The sequence below is a fragment of the Mytilus edulis genome, chromosome 6, assembly GCF_963676685.1.
Source record: "Mytilus edulis chromosome 6, xbMytEdul2.2, whole genome shotgun sequence".
NCBI lineage: Eukaryota > Metazoa > Mollusca > Bivalvia > Mytilida > Mytilidae > Mytilus > Mytilus edulis.
In genome coordinates this window covers 21,133,477-21,148,680 of record NC_092349.1, presented here as the reverse complement: position 1 = coordinate 21,148,680, position 15,204 = coordinate 21,133,477, and the positions used below count along the sequence as shown (strand labels likewise).

The following is a 15,204-nucleotide window of genomic DNA, read 5'->3' as shown; positions in this document are numbered from 1 at the left end:
GTATGTTTGGCATGTTCCACTGTTCCAATTGTACAAAATAGGGATGAAAGATACCAAAGGGACAGTTAAACTTATAAATCGAAAATAAACTGACAACGCCATGGCTAAAAATGAAAACGACAAACAGACAAACAATAGAACACATGACGCAACATAGAAAACTAAAGAATAAACAACACGAACCCCACCAAAAACTAGAGGTGATCTCTGGTGCTCCGGAAGGGTTAGCAGATCCTGCTCCACAAAAGCACACATATAATTGATCGCGTGATATTGAATACAAGTCTCAGAATATATTATCACATTGTTGAATTCTATTCTCGGAACGACATATGTCATGGCTTCCTTAAACATTGTCTATGCAGAATGATAGTTTTTAAAAAATTGATGACCATTATTCCTATTTCATGTATGGAAGGCAGTCCCGACATAATTAATGTTTGCAATATCATTTGCGTCTCGCCATCTGTTTGCCAAGTATTTCATACCATGTAAGGATAGAGTCGAACGATTCACTTGTTATACAAGGTTGGCATAATTGTATTTCTTGTCAAAAAATTGACAGAGTGCATGTTCGAAAACAAATGGTACTTGATGTAAGTATTTAACGTATGATTATATTTGGTTGGTATAAATGATTTATCTGTATCCTTTGGAATATGATATTCTAATAGTTATCAAATGTACCAGAATTATAATATTAGTGTCTAAGTTAAAGAAATAATACGAACAGTTTGGCAGGCACATGATCGATACCGGTTTAAATACCCGAGGTTATTTCAAAGCATAAGGTTGTGACGAATTGACAAATTTAGGCAGGTAAAGAGCTGCAATATCGAAAAGTGTCGTACGATGTAACGATTCTTTAGATGTAATTGTTGGTTTTCAAAATTGTCAAAGGCTGTTGTTGTTAAACAAGAAGGATTCGAGGGATAAACCACAAATTTAATGAATGTTTCATAGATGGAATTGCTTTCCAACGTTCATCCAAAGATACCTAACGCTTTATCATATTACACAATGACTTGATAAATGTCAAATTTCACCTGATCGAGGGACAATAGGAAGATGATTTTAAGGTATCGACAATGTGTATTTGTAAAAGAGCAGATGACTTCTGGCGAAGTTATCGGGGTGAAAGATCTTTTGAGAATTGTTATGGAATTTGCCAGTTATATAACGGGGATGCTTTATTTTTTGTGGATTGTAAACAATAAGCATGATTTTATCTAAGTGCCTCAATGGAATAACTTGTTTAGCTTTATAAATATTGAGCGTCACTGATGAGTCTTATCTAGACGAAACGCGCGTTTGGCGTACTAAATTATAATCCTGGTACCTTTGATAACTTTAACACCACTGGGTCGATGCCACTGCTGGTGGACGTATCGAATTTTTCGAAACACTAAGGATGTTCTTATCCCAGGCATAGATCATCTTAGCAGTATTTGGCACAACTTTTTGGAATTTTGTATCCTCAATGCTCTTCAACTTTTTACTTGTTTTGCTTTATAAATATTTTGATATGAGCGTCACTGAAGAGTCTTATGTAGACGAAACGCGCGTCTGGCGTACTCAATTATAATCTTGGTACCTTTGATACCTTTTACACCACTGGGTCGATGCCACTGCTGGTGGACGTTTCGTCCCCGAGGGTATCACCAGCCCAGTAGTCGACACTCCGGTGTTGACATGAATATCAATAATGTGGTCATTTTTTTAAATTTCCTGTTTACAAAACTTTGAATTTTTCGAAACACTAAGGATTTTCTTATCCCAGGCATAGATTACCTTAGCCGTATTTGGAACAACTTTTCGGAATTTTGTATCCTCAATGCTCTTCAACTTTTTACTTGTTTGGCTTTATAACTATTTTGATATGAGTGTCACTGATAAGTCTTATGTAGACAAAACGCGCGTCTGGCGTACTAAATCATATTCCTGGTACCTTTGATAACTTTGATATTTTGTGATGGCTATTTTGAAGAAAAAAAAGGTTTGATTCATTTCTTATATTTCTTTTATAAACTACAAAACAGAATGTACCTGCACTACTTCTATGTCATTTTTTACCTTTCATGTTAAATATGTTACCTTCAACTAGTAATATATATATTGATTTCCGTGATATTTTGTGGTGGCCATTATTGAAATACTCGCCATTTTGAATGTTTATTGTGAGTTGAGAGCTTATATTGTTTGAAACAGTCAGAATTACTACCATGCCAAAATAAGTGCTTTAATCATCGAACCCACAACGTTGTCACGGATCTGCAGGACTTTAGTTAAAAAAATAAGATACTGCAGAAGAAATGGAACTTTATTACAGTCATGTTTACCAGCATTTTAATATGTCAGGTTGCTCATCTTTCAATTTATCTATAAAAAAAACAAATGGCATATTGTTCACATGGCCTTCTAAACAGAATGAATTTATATTTTGCAGCATCTTGATGCCTTATTAGGTCTAACGTGTAAACAATATATGGATCTACTAGAAGCTTCCTTGCTGTTTAACGGGACTTTACTTTTAGAGTGTTAAGCTTTGCGGAGAAACGCAATCACCTGTTTATTTTGAACGTCATTTGAGAGTTCTTAATTTTGCAAACGAAATCAGCCACTATAAAGAGACCCGCACGTGCGGGAAAATGAACAAAGATACCTAAAGGGCATACAATAAAGTTACAGAGAGGTAATGACGTCGCTAACTTAAAACTATATTTTTCGGAATGTCTAACTGTGACATTTCGATAAAAAATGTATGTTTCGAATTTTTCGATGTTTAGACTGATCTATCTTTAAAACGAGTTTATAGACCCCATTTATTAAAAATGACATTTTGCGCAAATTGTATGAAGATTACTATGAAGATTACTTGTTTCAATTTTGATCAAAAAAATTAAAAATGATTTTTTTTTAAACTTCTAAATTGAAGCAAAATATGCTATCATATTACTGAAATCAAAAAAATGTGACATGATTGCTATTTCTCGATCTTGATAACTGTCTAGATTGAAATTACTAAGGAAATAAAACGAACAAATAATTTCGTGACATGAAATACAGGATCTGCCTCAGGGGCAACATTGAAACAAACTCCATTGAATCGACAAACATCATGAACCAAAAGGTAAATAACAATACTAAAGAGACCTTCTACAGAAATGACAAATTGAAGAGACATAGAGAAGGACATAACGAAATTAATGAGACATGCAGAATAATTGTCACTTCATCAGCTACGAAAAAACAATTAAAACGTTATTGCACCTGTGCTTATAGGCCATTTCTTCCTGGATATCAGACTCATCCCTGAAGAAAGACCGATCCAATGAACTTTTTTTTCAACTATGTCCTTTTCCGTTAATATTTATTATCGGACAATATAAAATGATAAAAAACGCCACATGCTATTTCTTTGCATAACAATTTTAGTTTGATATAGATACAGGTAGGTAAAATGATATAGATATGCAACAACACAAATTATCATGTGATAATATTTTCTTGTATGTAGATCGGTGTTAATTCTATTAGGTGGAAACGTGTACATGTGTTACTAGTTAAGCGTAATAAGTGTAAGTTATTTTAAAAAAATACGAAAACAACTTAGCAAATTTAAGCCTTAGTCTTTAATAATTGTTTTTTTTTTTATACATGATATGCGACAATTTAATATTGCTTTTTTTATTCAATTACTTTTAAATTAAAAAGTAAAATCACAAAAATACTGAACTCCGAGGAAAATTCAATCGGAAAGTTCCCAATCACATGGCAAAATCAAATGATTGATTGATTGTTGGTTGCTTTACGCCGCATTAGCACAAAAAGGCTATATCGCGGCGACAAAATCAATGACAAAACACATAAAAAAAGAATGGACAACAACTGTCATATTAAACTGTGTGTGTGCGATTGGTTGACGTCTTTACATCAATACGTAGCTAAATTTATAACATATGATATTTACAGGACTATTGTTGTTGAATAATGACTGCCTACCTTGGATTTTGCTTCATATTGATATGCTTCACTGGTAAGTTAATTATTTCTGTACAAAAATAATTTACCGATACTGACGAGTAAGTTATTGTTTTCTGTTCTGAAATTATGTTCCTGTATTAACCATGTTAATATATATATGTATATGTAAATATTTCTTGTCTTCAGATAATTTTGGGTAACATGTGTTAACAAAATTATTATTGAACCAAACCTTTTTGTTCCGAATCAGAAATATCAATAAAGAAGCAGTCATGGTCATTTTTGTCTATCATTGGGCAAATTAAAAACTAACATATGACATAATATATCAGATAAATAACCCTTTCCGTTCTTCATTAATCGGTATAAAATGCAAACAAAAACAACAAGAAACGTGTATAATGGTGCCAAAGAATGAGAAATTATTAGGTAAAGTTTCAAGCTTTTGATATTATATGTTCTGTGTATTCATTTAGAAAGTATGATAACTTTTTCTTAAAATAAAATTGACCTTATACTTAAACTGTTGTTATAAAGTGTGAGGTCTAGCTAGCTTTAATACCAGGTTCAATCCACCATTTTCTACATAAGAAAATACCAATACCAAGTCAGGAATATGAAAGTTGTTTATCCATTCGTTTGATGTGTTTGCGCTTTTGATTTTGCCATTTAATAGGCACTTTCCGTTTTGAATTTTCCTCGAAAATCAGTATTATTTTGATTTTACTTTTTTTTTTAGGATTGAAGTATACTGAAGCTGCGGAAACGTGCTTTCCCACTGTGGACTGTGGGTTTAATGTTGATGGTTGTTTTTCTTTCTGTGTTGAGAAATTCTGTGCTGGAACAGCGAGGTGCGTCAATAACGACCAGTGTTGTTGCGGTGGCTGTGTTGTAAAGCCGAAGTGAAATTCAGAACAAAAAGGATTTCAACCATGACATGATAGACCGTTCAAGTTTGAAACTGATAATGGATATATTGTATTAGTCCATAAATAAAGATACTAACAACAGAATGTTATCATTAAGACTTCTTTAAAACAGACGATGTAGTATTATTGCCAATTAGACAACTCTCCACCAGAAACCAAAATGACACAGAAATTAACCACTATAGATCAACGTAAGGCCTTCAACAATGAGAAAAGCCTACATTGACTAAAGTGATTATATCTATCAAATAACACTTGAAATAAAATTTAACAGATTTACGATAAGGTATTTTGCAAATTGGTGGAGACAAAATAAAATCATCCAACACGAGGCTAACAATGATCACTAGTCAAAGAAGTAGACGTCACTATTGCCAAAAAATTCAAAAACATTTCACGTAAAAAACCAACTAAGATATAAAGTTCCTGTTCATTTATTCTCATTAACAATGGCAGTTCATGTTTGGGTAATAATTGCTATTGGTTGAAGCATTATCCAGATTAAGTAAGAGAAAAGGATAATGGCTTCGACTAAGGAACGTTTTCGTTATTTCTAAGAGGAATATTTTTCAATAGGACTTAATCCAATCAACCCTCTCGCTATCCAAAATCTTAGATTTAAACGCAATCCCTTTGATATCACTTCACTTGTGTTTCTCGCTGATCAACCTAGAAACTTAGAGTGTTTATTTTCCAAATAACATCCATCTATTTTTTTAATCTATTCTCAGTAAATATTTTACGATGAATTCAGAAAAAAATTGCCATTAATACACATTCACCATTTACTGTTACAATTTATCAACCTAGAATTCAACAGAAGGAATCAGTAAACAAGTGCCATGATAAATAGTTGAAAGATGACAAGGGCAAAAGTTGAAGAAAAACTAACAACGCTCTTCTTTTCACCTTACAATCTCATTTCGAATCTATATAGCCAAAACATCTTTCCCCTATCTTCGACAATACACTTCTTAGACTAGATTTTCCCTATCTTCTAGAATTTATGTTAAGTCGCCCTGTCCTCAACCTGACAATGCCTACTTAGACCCCATATCCCCCACTATCTATATGAATACTTTGTTTTCCTCTTATAGTTCATATGGTTTCCTCTATTAATTATGTAACCTAGATGTTTTTCCTCAATAGATTTATGTCTTTTAAACAATAGTATATTACTGTTGAATTTGTGTAAATTATCTTTTTCAACCCTCCAGATCCATAATAATTACTCAGATTTCAACGATCATTAATGGTTTAATGAAGTTTGATTTATTTTCTATAACAAACAAATCTTCCTAATTTGATCTAAAGAATTAAAAAGGGTATTTCTACTATTTCCCATTTTTCTAAATATTTTCACTTTAGAACTTAAAATGATTTTGTTAATAATGACCCCGTTACAGTTTGCAGAATAGCAAACAGTTATGCATTTTAGAAAGGTGTCGTTTTATATATATTAAACGCACGTTAACATTTCAAAACAATATCACTTTCCTAATGTTTTTATTCGCCATAACAAATAGTAGCTAGTTAATCATGTCAAAATAAACACCTGTGTAGTTTTTAACAATGTAAAACCTATTAACATTCTACGTCTACTAACAAATTGTAGAAAGATATAAACACTCCATATCACGCAATTCTTTAACACATTATTAAGATCAGAAACAAAGTCAGTACCAGGAATCAATACCATCGTGCATTACTTGTGAAAATGATACTGAAAAAAAAGTAAAATCCCAAAATGATATCAATTATATGGTCATTTTTATAAATTTTCTGTTTGCAAAACTTTGAATTTTTCGAAAAACTAAGGATTTTCTTACCCCAGGAGTAGATTACCTTAGCTGTATTTGGCACAACTTTTTGGAATTTTGGGTCCTCAATGCTCTTCAACTTTGTATTTATTTGGCTTTTTTGAACTATTTTGATCTGAGCGTCACTGATGAGTCTTATGTAGACGAAACGCGCGTCTGGCGTATGAAATTATAATCCTGGTACTTTTGATAACTTTTTACACAAAATACGTCTACTAACAAATTGTAGAAAGATATAAACACTCCATATCACGCAATTCTTTAACACATTATTAAGATCAGAAACAAAGTCAGTACCAGGAATCAATACCATCGTGCATTACTTGTGAAAATGATACTGAAAAAAAAGTAAAATCCCAAAAATACTGAGCTCCGTGGAAACTTCAAAACGAAAAGTCCTTTATCAAATGCCAAAATCAAATGATAAAACACATCAATCGAATAGACAATAACTGTCATATACCTGACTTAATACAGGCATTTTCAAATGTAGAAAATGGCGGATTGAATCTGTTTTTATAGCGCTAAACCTCTCAATTGTATGACAGTCGCATCAAATTCCATTATATCTACAACGATGCGTGAACAAAACAGACATTATAGGTAAAGTTATCAAAATAGGGGTACAGCAGTCATCACCTTGTCATAATATCAATAAGAACAAAATCAAACAAATCATTAACAAAGAAGCACAAAAAGCATCTTTTAAATTTATCCATTGCTTACTTATATGTGTATTTTTAAACCAACCCATAAAGGAAATATTTCAAGTCCTCTGACTGAATGACAAGGTTCACATCAACTCGCGTTTTTGGCGTCATAATGCAAACGTCACATAGGAAGAGATATAAAATAATTTTGTCGTTAAAAGTATTTTCAAATTTATATACTGCAGCTTTAGCTGACACTTATGGTAATGGCATTGTTTTGGAACAAAGAACGATAACTTTCTCTACACGACCCACCTGTAAAGTTTCGTCATTCTCGTTATATCTCGTACGATGGTTTTTTTTATTTTGCGAAGATAATTATACTCTTAAAATTTATTTTTTTTTATTTTTGTCTTGATATTTATTTAAAAAATATTGTCATCTTGTTTAGTTCTAAATATAAAGTAAATTCTTCCAAAAATGAAAACGAAGTAAGCATTGGAATATCCTTCAGTACATTGTCAGGACATTAGTTAATCCCTTATATTTTCAATGGCTGCCAGATTCTCGTTTTTATGCGATCTTGAAAAAAACGGAACAGAACGGAACAAATTCGATGTTAAATACGATATGAATTTTTATTTCTTTACAAAAGCAAGAATTTAGAAATTTTAGTAACTTTTGTAGTTTTCTAAATTTAATTGTACCACGGAAATAACCAAAGTTACAACAACATCTACGGTCATTTTGTAGCGTCTGCATGCTTCGTCTTTCCATTATCAGTGACACAGGTACTTCATTTAAATTTCAAAATATCGTAATTGATGATGACATTTGTAGTGTTAAAGATGTGTCAAACCATGGGAATACAGAAAAGCCCTTTGCATGCAACATATTTTGGGAGAAACGTAGCCGGAGGTAATAAAAATTATCCGGTGCTCTGGTTGACCATGACTTTCTAGAGTACTAAGTACTTATTCATCTTCTACAAAATTCTCCATATCGAGTTACAGTGATAATGAAGTTTGTTGACTGAACACGGTTATTCCGTTAGCGCACTCAAAAATGCAGGTGAAATTCAAAATGGAAACTATTGTATGGTTAAAAAAAAAACTTGGTGAAAAACTGTCCAAATAGGTGCATTTTGGGTACCCTCATGTTATAGCAACTTTACAACTACAAATTAACTTTCATGACCAAAATAAAAAAAAAAGTTACTAACAAAAAAGCAATAAAATACATTGCCAAGCAGAGCTGGTATAACCGTAGATGTAAATTTAGCATATAAAAAAACACCAAATATTTTATGTCAGTTCGACAGTTGATATCAAACATATTTTAATTTTGAACCCTTCAAACTTTAATAGAGACTTATTTGAAAATATATATCGGATGAGCCCGAACATTTTTATTAAGCAGGAGTCTCCAACTACATATCTCCTTAATTTTATATGAACGTTCAACAAAAATGTTGAAAATGTGTACATTTAAATTTTTTCTAGATTCTCTCACGTCATGCATGGAAAAATGTACAAATTATCGATAAAATAATTTACACACCCTGTTTCGTGTGCATCTCCTATCAGTATTTGTTGCATTTGTATATAACTATTCAATGTAAAAATGGTAATTAATTTGTGAGAAACCCCCAAATTTATGGAATAAACAACCAAAAATGTTGTTTTTGACCACTGACTCCTAAACTGTTGATAGCATAACCCCTAATATCATTTCTAACCTTCCTTTTGTGTATTTAACCTTCTGGTACAATTTCATACATTATCAATAGAGAACCCTTCACTTTAAATTAAGTTATTGTCTGACAAATCAAATGTGTCTTCTGACAACAACAGCGACATGATAGCATTACTCGAAAGCAAATTTTTGACATATTCCCCATTTCCATTCTCAACTTTATTTTGCTGTCGTATAAAAACTTAAAAAGTAAGCTAATAAAACAAAATGCAAGAAATGACCAAACTGACTCTGAATTAGTACCGGTCTATGAAATCCATAAACAGAAGATGATCAGGAATAAATGTATGCAGTGTTTTCCCCTCAAATTTAAAATAGCATCCTATAAAATAGCAAAATCTTTAGATAATCAACTTAACAATCCTTTTTATGCTTCCTCATGCTTAGATGAAAATGAAAAATCTGATTGGATCATTATTCTTAACATGACCTTCTGCTGTTGTCTATTCTATGGTCGGGTTGTTGTCTCTTTGACACATTCCCCAATTCCATTCTCAATTTTATCATCACTGTTAACTCAAATTTCTCAAAAAGTACTGAGCAACGTCATATGTACCAAAGAAACACAAAATGTCACTTGTACAAAACATATCAGCAAAAATGAAAGATGATACAAAAATACATTGACGGGATGTACAACATGTATAAGTACCGAGCCACGTCAAATGGATATCACCGGAATCAGATCAAAGAGTTCAAGTAATATCAATAATGAAACAATTACAAATAAAAGAACAACACATTATAGAGATGTTAAACAACGTCAGTACGTACAATCTAAACACCAAGTCCATCATGTATTATTTGTGAAATTAATACTGAGTATTTATAAACAAGGTACCTTTGTACCTTCCGATGATCATTTTAAGAAAAAGGAACGAAACGTTCTTTAACATACCCCTGATTCATCAACCTTCTGTTCAGACACTTGTGGCGTTTTAAAAAGTCTGAGTAGGAGCTGCAAGCTTTTGGAAACCGAATAAGTTGAAAAATGTATAGTCAATATGCAGGTGAAGTTGGTTTATTGCTACTTAGGTAGGGGCAATTGATCATTTCAAATTTAAAATCGTCTCGTTTGTTTAAGAAAATTGAAGAATTGTTTTTACCATATATACTTATACAAGGCATAACTAAATCATATCTACAGATTATTCATCCCGTGTGACACCCGAGGTTTTAGTCTTGGACGAATAAGAGGTATAGCTACGAAAATTGGAAGACATCCGTCGTCATAACTGATTCAAAACTCAAAAAAGAAAAGTAAACGAAATCCTTATTGCGTCCACAAACTTTTGAAGGAATAATCCAACTTAACAATTAGGAGCCTCTGGTTAAGTATGTTTCTTGTGAAGGAGCAGCCTTATATAAAGGAAATCATGATAAAAAGACAGTCTGTGGAATGTCAGACTTAGTCGGAGATACACAGATCTCATACTAAATAATTAAAAGGTATATCTTATTGTTCATTCTCATTTGGATTCGGTTAATTTTTCAGCACTTAATTGTTAATTATGAAGCGTTTCAATAGAATTGGTCTTGGATATTTTACAAATATTGAAAATGGGACAATTTTATCTATTTTGCTTCTTTTGTTTATTAGCTGTTTATTGTCAATCCAAATGAGAAAGACTTTTAATGACTAGTTTATCATATCAAAATATAACTGATCTACCAATAGACCTTTTCAACATCTCTCGACACCTACAGTTGAGAAAGACTACGACAGGTAAAATGTGAAGGGTCGTCTCAAAAATAAAAAAAAATAAATGAGATCATTATTGATTTTATTGCTTTCAATCATTGACAATGATAAAACTTTCATATAGAGTCCAAATGTCATGTTTTTTTTTTTAATTTGTTATAAAGAAAATGATAGACTTTAAGTCACATTTCATCTTTTAGACATTTAGCTTCTAGCTGTCCTGGTTGAATTTGGAAAACGAAAAGAACAAATCATGTTCTATTGTAGTTGATATTTAATTAAACAATGATTATGTTGGTTTACAAGGGCGGCACATGTCTGATTGTTTTGGCCTTGGATGCCTCCATAATGTACTCAATACTTTGTATCATTTCAATTCACCAATTTGGTGTTCCACTTGAATTCTGTAATCACCAATCACTGCTTAAATGTTGTAGCATTGAAACGAGGGGTCAATTATAATTTTTTTTTAAAATCCATCAAGGAAAAACTTTACCTCGAACAAGATATCTTGAAGCGGAGAAGACCGTCGTTGATAATAATAATAAAAAAAAACGTGATCTTTTCCTTCGACCTAAAAAATCAATATGTAATTATGTAAAAATTGAAAATGTACATCGACTGAGGTGAAGATCGGTGGAAAAACACAAAGTTGGTTGTGTTAACAAGTGTGATACGGACGGACAAGTATTCTTTTTTCATTTTTGAAAAACATCATAAAAGCTTTTACACCAACACATTAAATCGTTATTGGCATGCGGCAAATATTTGGCGAAAGACTCACATCATCACAAAAGTGAAGAGAAAATGGGTTAAAATTCTGAATGATTGAAATATTTGTTTAATCAATTCAACATGAAATGTCGTGCAAATACTTATGAAATAAGAATATTATATGACAGAGACATATGTATGGTAGACGTTTCCTCTTTCGGGGAAATCCAGAAATCGAGAAAGGGAAATCAAGAAATTGAGAAATCGGGAAATCGAGAAATAGAGAAAGCAAAAACGCAAAATCGAGAATTCATTTCGCGTTTTAGCGTTTTCGTGTTTCCTCTTTCGTGTTTTGGCGTTTTTGCTTTCTTGATTTCTCGATTTTTCGATTTCCCGATTTCTGGATTTCCCTATTTCTCGATTTTCCGATTTCCCGATTTTCTCAATTTCTCGATTTCTCGAATTCCCAATTTCGCGTTTGCAAAATGAACGGAGAATTCACGAAAACGCGAAAAGGCGAAATAAATGGTCGCATCCGGCCACCATACATATATTTATTTATTTATTTGGTTGATATATATTCTTAAACTATATAGTCAAAACAGTATAAAACCGTCAATCCAATATGTTACGTGATGATAATCATGATGATTTTTGCCTTTGAGACGACCCATCCATTTTACCTGTAAACTGTAGGTGTCATTAGTCGGTGTCGAGAGATGTTGAAAAGGTTTACTACTAATACAGTTGTATAATATGTTAAGGTAAAACAAAAGAGGATTCTTGTACAAGTTAAAATATAGTTACAGATACAGAATAACATATATATAGTATGAGCAAAACTTAGAATCTAATGATAATGATGAAATTAATGTGACAAATACTCAGACTGCTATGAAGATTATACCATTGTCCTCGCTACAAATAATATTAGCTACCTTTTCACGGAAAACAAACGTATCCTGGATCTTATGTCCGACCAATGAACATACATTTGATTATTGTGTCCTTTTCCGTCTTATGTTATGCTACACAGTATAAAGGTAAACAAAACACATTTTATTTTATTAAACATTGTTCAAAACATACCAGTAAGTTACCTCATCTTAATACAGAAGGTAAGAAATTTTGTAATAGCATTCCAATAATTGTATTATTTTACTAGATTTAAACATGCTTAATACGAAATTACATGATCAAGGTTAATATTAGTATTACCTCTTTTACTTATTCAGTTCGCCAGATACACGTTTCCTCTATTTAGGACTCATCAGTAGACTATAATTGAAACAATGGAAGGAAAAATCAAGTTTAAAGTTGAAAATATTAAAATCCCAACCGAAATGGTGGTGTCAAAGAGATCGGAAATGTCAGTCGCTATCATGTTCATGGGTAACTAACATGTGCATTGATGACAATTCAAAATTTATCAAAGATAACTTTAATATAAATCGGCGTCTATATGAATGTACAAGGTGAAAAGTGTATCTTACTTATTTTATATTAAAACAAATAATTTAATTTTTCTTCCAGGGCTACTGCACAATGAGAACCTACGTCGCTTTTTGTATCTTATTGATATGTTTGTCGGGTAAGTTTATATCGTTCTTAAAAGGAATTACCCGGTATCAACACAAAAAGAGTTTTAAACATGCCTCAAATCTACATTGACGAAAAATTTAGAATATTTCAAATAATATATATAGACAAATAGGAGGTGTTGTATGGTTGCCAATGAAACAGTTTTCAACCATATAAGGAACGCGAATCCATTGATAAAAAGTAAATTTTGAAAGCCTTTATAACAAGTAAATTAGTTCAAACGAGACAACTACCAGTTTGATGCAGACAGCCTGCAGCAAAAACCCAAATATGACAGAGTGGGACCAACGATATTAATAAACTAAACTATGAATTGCTGGTTAAGTACGGGTATCTATACAAAATGTGTTAGGAAAACCCAACCCACTTGTAACATGAAACAGTTGTATATCAGCACAACGTAGGACATTCCTATTAAAGGATCAAAGACTGAAGTTGCAGGGTTAGGCATAATTGTCATACCAGTATAGTATTGCCCCCCCCCCCCAACACACACATATTCAAAATTTCCTTAAATATTAATAAGTTACAAGGTCTAGAAGGATCAATAAAAATCAAAAACAATTTCATTAATTATAGGTTATTGTTTTAATAAAAAAAAAAGTAGCAATATGTTTCAGGTTTGGAGAATACTAATGCTCTTAAGTGCTTTAGTAGTAATTGTCGTACCAGTGCAGATTGCAAATATGGATGTCGTGCCCGTAATTGTGGCATTAAATATGACTGCAATGTCAATCGAAGGGAATGCTGTTGTGATGCTTGTAGTCCAAATTAATCAAGAGGAATATACAGAACATCAAATTGACAACTTTTCAGGAAATGCGCGTTAACATGGATATTAAAATAGTGCATCAGTCGACGATTTAAATTAAAAGATATGATAATATTTACAAGAAAATCATTTCTCAAATTCTACTGAATTCTTTTATATTGCAATATTGAGATAGTATTTTGTCAGTTTAAGATTATCTCTCCGGTTTTTAAAAACCCCTCTTTACTCGTTTTGCTAAAAATACTACTGAGACGAATACATTGATGCCGTGAAATAGAAAGTTAAGTCATATTGGATAAGTCTTTATATAAATTAAGGTGACAGTAATTTACCGCCGTGAAGATCTAATAAATTGATTAAAAATAGATAAATCAAGATCACAAACAAAAATGAGGGAATCGCATGAACTCCAAAATGAGCTAGACTGGACGCGTGGCTAGATTACGCGTCTGCCGCTTTCTACCAAAAAGAAAATTTGGTGTGAATCGCAATGAAACAAAAAAAACCTGTCCAAATGACGTAGAAAAGTATCTTGCAACTACAGGTCACAGTAAGGAATTCAACACAAGCTAATAGATGTAATGTAGGAAGATGTGTTTTGAGTGCCAATGAGAAAACTTTCCATCCAAAGTTACAATTTAAAAAAGTAAACCATCATAGGTAAAGGTACGGCTTCAAACACCGAACAACAAGCTATAAAGGGCCCCTAAAATAACTAATGTAAAACCATTCATCGGGAAAACATATCAAATAGCAAGCTATAGAAGGCACAGAAAAGACTAATGTACAATAATTAAAACCCAGACTCCCTGATGTAAAATTAAAACCAACAACAAAGCAACACAACTGATACACATCAACTGAACCACTGAATCACAGGCACTCTATTTATAACCGAAATACACAGAATGTGGAAGTTGTAAATATAAAAGAAGATGTGGTATGATTGCAAATGAGACAAATCTCCATAAGACTCTAAATGACACAAAATTAACAACTATAGAGCCTTCAACAATTAGCACAGCCCATGCCGCAAAGTCTAAACTATAATAGCCATAAACAGACCCGAAACGACAAATGTAAAACAATTCAAACGAGAAAAACTAACGGCTTATTAATGTTCAAAATATGAACGAAAACTAATAATGTGTATTCATTTGTTTTCGTTGATTGCTGAAAACTTGAATATTCGTGGATATTTGATTTCATGGTTTTGCCAAACTCTGTATACAAAACCAAATGAAAATATGTTCTTCGTTAAACACTTGTACTCCTG

At 32.2% G+C, this 15,204-nt stretch overlaps 2 long non-coding RNA genes across 2 annotated transcripts; both read left to right on the top strand.

Annotated features, from left to right (window-relative positions):
- Window positions 1-3,477: 3,477 nt before the first annotated feature.
- On the top strand, window positions 3,478-4,997 carry LOC139526017 (uncharacterized). The gene is made up of 3 exons (XR_011665086.1): window positions 3,478-3,578; window positions 3,973-4,036; window positions 4,724-4,997. It is a non-coding gene; the product is annotated as an uncharacterized lncRNA (long non-coding RNA).
- Window positions 4,998-12,598: 7,601 nt separating this feature from the next.
- Window positions 12,599-14,071, top strand: LOC139527347 (uncharacterized). The gene is made up of 3 exons (XR_011665332.1): window positions 12,599-12,672; window positions 13,088-13,145; window positions 13,777-14,071. It is a non-coding gene; the product is annotated as an uncharacterized lncRNA (long non-coding RNA).
- Window positions 14,072-15,204: the final 1,133 nt, after the last annotated feature.